The 6,370-nt window shown below is 40.6% G+C and overlaps 1 protein-coding gene across 1 annotated transcript in view; it reads left to right on the top strand.

Moving 5' to 3' along the window:
* The window catches only part of INTS6L (integrator complex subunit 6 like), a 62,950-nt gene that overhangs the window by 644 nt on the left and 55,936 nt on the right, over positions 1 to 6,370 (top strand). The window lies entirely within an intron of this gene.

The following is a 6,370-nucleotide window of genomic DNA, read 5'->3' as shown; positions in this document are numbered from 1 at the left end:
AGCGCCCCGCCCCGGGTGCACTCGCACAAGCAAGGCCGAAGGGCGGGCCGAGCGCGCGGCTCCGCCCCCGGAGGCTCGGGGCGCCTGGCGGGCCTTCCGGGGGCCTTAGCTCCGCCTCCGCCCCGCCCCATCCTCCCCCTCCTTTCCTCCTCCCGCTCTTCGTGGCTTCTCCTCCGCTTTCTCTCTCCTTCCTCCTGCTCCCTCCCCTTCCTGCTGAGAGCGTGGCAGCAAGGCCACTGGCCTTCACCGCGGCTGCTTTTTCCCTTCTGTCGCCTCGAACCCACTCCCGCCCAACGACAGATCTGTGGGCCCTGCAAGCTTCCCTACGAGCAGACTCTTAGAAAAGCTTTGCTTTTTCTCTTCCGGAATTTGTCCGGTTACCTAAGTTACTGCTACCGTTTCATTGGAGATTGCAGCGGAGCCTCCATGGGGTGGGGTGGGATGGCAGTCAGAACCCGACAGGACTGAGCTTTTTAGGGACCTGGTCTACCTATTTACAGGGGAAAGGAGTTTGTGTTAGCCACGTGGGGGGTTGTCCAGGGAAAAGAAAGAAAAGGGAGGGGAGGATTGGACTGTGCTCAGTTCTTCCAGGCACATTCAATGATTTGATTCCCAGCCTTCTGACCTGCAGGAAAAAAAAGTAGAGGAGTTTACTTCTGTAGGGTCGTTAACAATTTATGCCCCTGTGGTGAGGAGATAAAGAACGGCTTTGTCTGCCTTGACCAGACCAAATAGAGCGCAGATAAAGTCAACCTGCATCCGAGTCCTGTTTACATACGTATGTGAAATTGTAAACAGTTATTACAGTAATCCTCGACGCCTTTTGCTAGGGATCTTTTTTTTTCAGAATTATTTTAAATAGCGCTGAGGAGGCGCAGTCTGGATGCGTTGTAAGCCATTTCAGCAGAATGAGGTGCTTTAATGCCTGGCGCCTGCCAAACTGAGGAGTTGCCTGTAGAGAGTGTTCCTTCTGAAAGAAGAAAACCAAAGGGAGATTGATTTTGTAACGTATGGTTAACAGTCGGATTAATAGGTTCTGCCTTAAAAGTGTTCTGGCTTCTTTGCACTGCTTTCAGTTTTTAATTTTTCTATTTAGAAGTAGACATTTTTCAAATTTTCATAAGCTTTTAAAAATGTCGGTTTCCCCAAAGGGTGTGACCATTTTTTTTTCCACATCGAAAAGCAGATGTTGCATGTCCGAAGTCTGCCAGTCTACACCCTTTGACTACTACTAGCACAGATAAGAACCCACCATTGGTAGTGTGGACAGTTGAAGTCTTGCTCCATGATTTGAAGTAGTAAAACGAATAAACTCCGAAGCAGTGTGCCTTTCTTTTTTCTTGAAAGGAACAAGTATTTAACATTTTTATTGAGTGCCAAAACTGATAGTACATGAGTTTTTCTCCCTCTTAAAAAAATAGTTTTTACTCTAAAACTTACATGGCAGTAAGTTAGAAACCTTAGAAAAGGAAAAGTTTTACCCCACTCTAAAAACAACCGCCATGGCATCTTTTTTTTATAGCATTGTAATCACAGTGTACATATTACTTTGGATTCTGCTGTTTCCACCTATATCACCCCATGAATTTTTCTGGGTTGCCACATAGTCTTCTTACTTGAACTTTTTCGTGGCTGTGTAACTTATCCATGGTATTTGAAAGGCCCCAAATCGTTCGATGAACTGAGGAAAAGGAGGGTATTGTTGGTAATGGAAATTTCACCCATTAGCTCTTTTTACCCTGTTATATACATTTTTTTAAAGCAAAAAATAAAAAACTATCAAAGTTGAATTGGATTTGTTTTTCATGTGTAGGTCAGGCATGAAAAAATACCATGTGTAATGCTTTTAATCATTAATAGTTACTTTCTTAGGCTTTATACTTTTCCAAAGTTATTCAGGTTTCTCATTTGAATCTTAGGTGATAACTACATGTACTAGGAAATGGTTTATGATCTTTCACAATGTTCTTATCATTTTGCTAATGATAGGCCATATTTCTAGAACATTTTCTTTTTCTGAGGCTCTTTCAGCCACTCCCTACTGCTCACCCCCCCTTCCCTCAGCATGTGGTAACTATTTGTTCTTTTGCATTTAGGATCTAGCCAGTTTGGAAAATTTGAAATTTTAGAACATGTAGTGAATTTTTGTTAAAATTTAGTCTAGTCTTGCACTTACTAATAGCTCGGAGCCATAAATGTCTGTTTTCTGTCCCACTGATTTTATCAAATAGATCTTCAGTTGTCAGCATACATCTTAGTTCCTACTTAAAAACTTCACTCCTCAGTAGGATTTTAAGACCCTTTCATCAAAGTGTTAGGTGGGGTTTTATCTGTAGCTCATTTTTCTGCAGAATACTGTGAAGTGTATTTTTTAAATTTCTCTAAGGGGTGAAGGCCAGTTTTTCTCATAATAACTTACTTCGTTGTCATTTCTTGGTTTTGTCCAACCCTGAACACTGCAAAGTGAATTTTCTGTTTTACTAGAAGATTCCTTTCTGTTGGTGTTGTAACAGGCATGAGTTGTGAATTTGGTTGAGAGGATTTTTTTTTCCTAATAAGCATGTAACTATTCCCAGTATATCCACTTACAAGCTCTGACAATAAATCTTGTTGTGAAAAATTACTGTGACTGGAATTTTTTCATGAATATATACTGTTAAGTAGGTGAATATAGTATTTCACTGAAGACTTAGGAACACTTTACTGCATACCCCATAGTATACGCTACGTGCTCTTTTAAAATTAGTCAGACCTGTTACTTTGGTCAGCTTTGCATGGAAGGAATGAAGTTTGATTTACCAAAAAAAGAAGAAGAAGAAGAAGAAAAAAACCGTTGCTGTAGATTCTGACTCAAAGTGATCTCGTAGGGCAGAGTAGAACTATCCCATAGGGTTTCCAGGGCTGTCATTTTATGGAAGCACATTGCCACAGCTTTCTCCCTCAGATCTGCTGGTGGGTTTGAACCACCACCCTTACTAACAGCCGAGTACTTAACCATTACGCCACCATAGAAAAAGCATATAAAATGCAAACATTTTGTGCTACATCTGTTTCTGGTGTTTGTAGATAAGTTTTGTACCTAGTGTTACAAGAGTCAATACCACGTTTATGCAATGGTGTCTAGTGTACATAGGCTAAAACCTTGTTAATATTTTTAAATTGCCACTGCGTTCTTTTAAGACTAATACGTGCTTTACAAAGTCTTGGCTAGAGTCCGGCTGTCATGTATGTTTTGTTTTGCTATGAATCATAACTTCCTTTTACTCAGTGGCTCGCAGAGGTAGGCTTGGTGCTACTACAAGCTCTGGGCAAATTGAAAGTACCAGGAAGAAAGTGAGCCATTCGAGCGCGTGTCATTGTGAAGAAACAGACTTATTTTAGTTAGGATTCAGTATTCGAAGTAGATTTACGTTTGAAACAACTTCTTGAAATGAGATCTTTTTTATTGAAGAAAGTGCTTCTTTAATACTTTCTAGAAATAGTGGTCAGAGGGGTTTTTTTTTTTTTTTTTTTAAATATGTAAAAGTAGGAAGAAAGAGTGTTTCAAATCAATATCCTAAGTCTGTAATTTGAAAACATACATTTGAAACAGTAAAAATGTCCCTTGAATGTTGCTTTTTCACATCTTGTGGCTGGCTTTGCTGACTGCTATCTGCATGCCTTTGTGAATATGCATTAGCAAGAAGCACTTCAGCTTATAGATTTAGGAAGTAAACTTACACTTTAAAACTTTGATCTGTGTTCTAGACATTTACTGGAATTTTAACTAAAGAATAACTTTTCATATGGTCATGCACATATTTTATGGGCCTTGTTTGGGAAAGGAATGACTCCTAGGGGAGATTTCCATTGTAGTTAGGAAGCTAAGGAAGTGCTTCTGGCATCACGGTAGCTACAGGCCTGCCTTCGAGCCATCCTAAACAAGGGAAGGTGCTTTTAGATCAAAATGCCCCAAAGGCAGTGTTGACTTTTGATGAATTGTTTCTCTCGTGAGATCTTGTTTCCCTTTCTGCCTTCCTCATTGGCCAGTTTAAACATACGAGACGATAGTATTTTAAAATGTGAAAAGGGGGGAGTAATTGGTAGAAGACTAGATCAGTGGGCAAGGAAGTGAGTGCAGTCTTCAGACTAGGCACCAGCTGGAAGCTGACTGGGGGACACTGACAAAGTTGTCGAGTTTTCCCTATTCCAAATCCTAAATCTTTCTTGAATCTCTTCATTGTTATTTGCTCTTCCCTTGTTTCAAACTTCATCATTTCTCACCTGGACCATTCTTGCTCTCTAATGACTCTTTCCCCTCACTGTCACCAGATTGATCATTCTTAATATAAAATACAGTGGAAATTAAAATAAGTTTAAGTAAAGTAAAATAAAAAGTCATCTTCTTATTAAAAATCCTTTAGTGGCATTTTAGGATGAAATCCAAACTCCTTAGCCTGGTCGCCAAGGCCCTTCATGACTAGTCCCTATTGTAACCTTCCTTGTCTTGTCTTCCACTCTCTTCTCTTCTCATGGACCTCAAGATCCAGCCACTCTGGGCATTTAGACCTTCCTCTCCACACACATGAAGCCTTTTGCTTCTGTTGTCTTATTTATGTTGTTTCCTCTGCCTAGAGCACACTTTAGTTGACCTGACGGGCCTTGCCTCTTCGTTCTACATTCTCAGAAGTCATCCTCCTGCATTGCCCCATCCTGACCCCAAACAGGGCAGCCACTCCCTCTGTGATCCCATAGCACTTTGTCCATACCTTAAATACAGCATTTAGCATGTTAGATAGTGATTATTAGTGTTCATGTTAGCCTCCCTAATGTGAGCTCTTTATGCGCACATATTTGAACTTTTCCATATTTGTACCCACAGAAAGAAGTGACTAGATTTTAGTAGGCACTCAATAAAAAGAAAAAAGATTTCAAGCAACATGTAAGTGTAAAAGCCCCTCAGCCCCCTCCTGCGTCCACTGTTTTCCCCCCAGAGGGTCATCACCATTAATATTTTGACATGTTTGCTTAATGTTTATTAATTTTCACTTAGCTTCAAGTTTACAATATGGTAGAATTAGATTGTATTTTAATAAGATAAATGTATACCCCTTCTCTTTCTTTTTTCAAAAAAAGAAGTATAATTTACATACAGTTAAAATACCTGAATCTTAAGTGAACAATTGTGAACTTTAAAATATTTACACATTCATATAGCCACCACTCAGTCCAAGATCCAGAACATTTCTACCACCCTAGAAAGTGCCTTTTGCTTCTTCCTGCAATTTCCCACCCCTTCTGACTGTCCTGACTTTTATCACCACGGTAATACGGTAGAAGTGGTGGATTTCAGGACGATTGGTCTGACAGTGGTTTGTAAAATATTAGAAAGGGGACAAGCTAGCTATGAGGCTACTATGGCAATCTGGACATTCATTCACCGTATGCTTAGTGAGTGCTCCCTCAGTTCTAAACTCCATTATAGGGATCTAAGATGCCACTAAGAAAGGCCTGATCCAAAGCACATCAGAATAGCAAAAGGCATGGTCCTAGCTCTCAAGGGTCACAAGCTTTTGGCTTGGGAGTTTGAATCGGGGTGGAAGGGATGGCCATGGGTAAGGAGAGGGCAAATATTTGCCTTGGCCTTCAGGAAGATAGGTAGAACTCTGAAGCTCTGAAGACAGGATTCTTATTTTACAGAATGGCTAAACATGGCAGTTGTTCCACATCTCAGTGAGAAATGTGTTTTCCAGACAAGAGCAGGATGGAAGGGCCCTCTGTATGGGAGGATGAGTAAGGAAACCGACTGGTTTAATTAAGCCCTCAAATGAAAAACTCTTATGTAAACACGGCCTCCAGTGTATTGGGAACTTGGAACACATTATCTCCAGAATACAATGTTGGAAATGGTGATTAGGTTCCCAGACCTTCCTCCCCAGGAAAGCCTTTTTAACCCTTAATGTCACTTAACCATAGAACTATTATGTTTAGTATTGTTTCTATTGGGAAATGGATTTGGATTTCCAACTTGGTTTGTTAAAAACAACAAAAAAATATCCTTCCCATCTTCTTCCGCAGAACTCTGTGTGATCGATGAGCCCAGTGAGGGCTGGGGCATCTGTAAAGACTGCAGGAACAGAGTAAAGGACTGAGGTAGCAGTGTGGGTAGGCATGGCTGCTCAGACATACCAGTTATTCATATATGTAGCTTGGCTATAGCCACACTGTTGGAGTACAGTATCCAGTAGCCATGCCACGTGTAGTTATTGAGCACTTGAAAGGTGCCCAGTCAGACTCACGATGTGTTGGAAGTATAAATTAAGCACTGGCTTTTGAGGACTTAGTATGAAGAAAAGAATATAAAAGATCTCATTAATAATTTTTATAGTAA

Source organism: Orycteropus afer, unplaced genomic scaffold (assembly GCF_000298275.1).
Source record: "Orycteropus afer afer isolate SDZICR_OR568_19922 unplaced genomic scaffold, OryAfe1.0 scaffold00993, whole genome shotgun sequence".
In the NCBI taxonomy this organism is placed as follows: Eukaryota; Metazoa; Chordata; class Mammalia; order Tubulidentata; family Orycteropodidae; genus Orycteropus; species Orycteropus afer.
The sequence above is the reverse complement of the archived record's forward strand: the minus strand, read 5'-3'. Positions and strand labels throughout refer to the sequence as shown.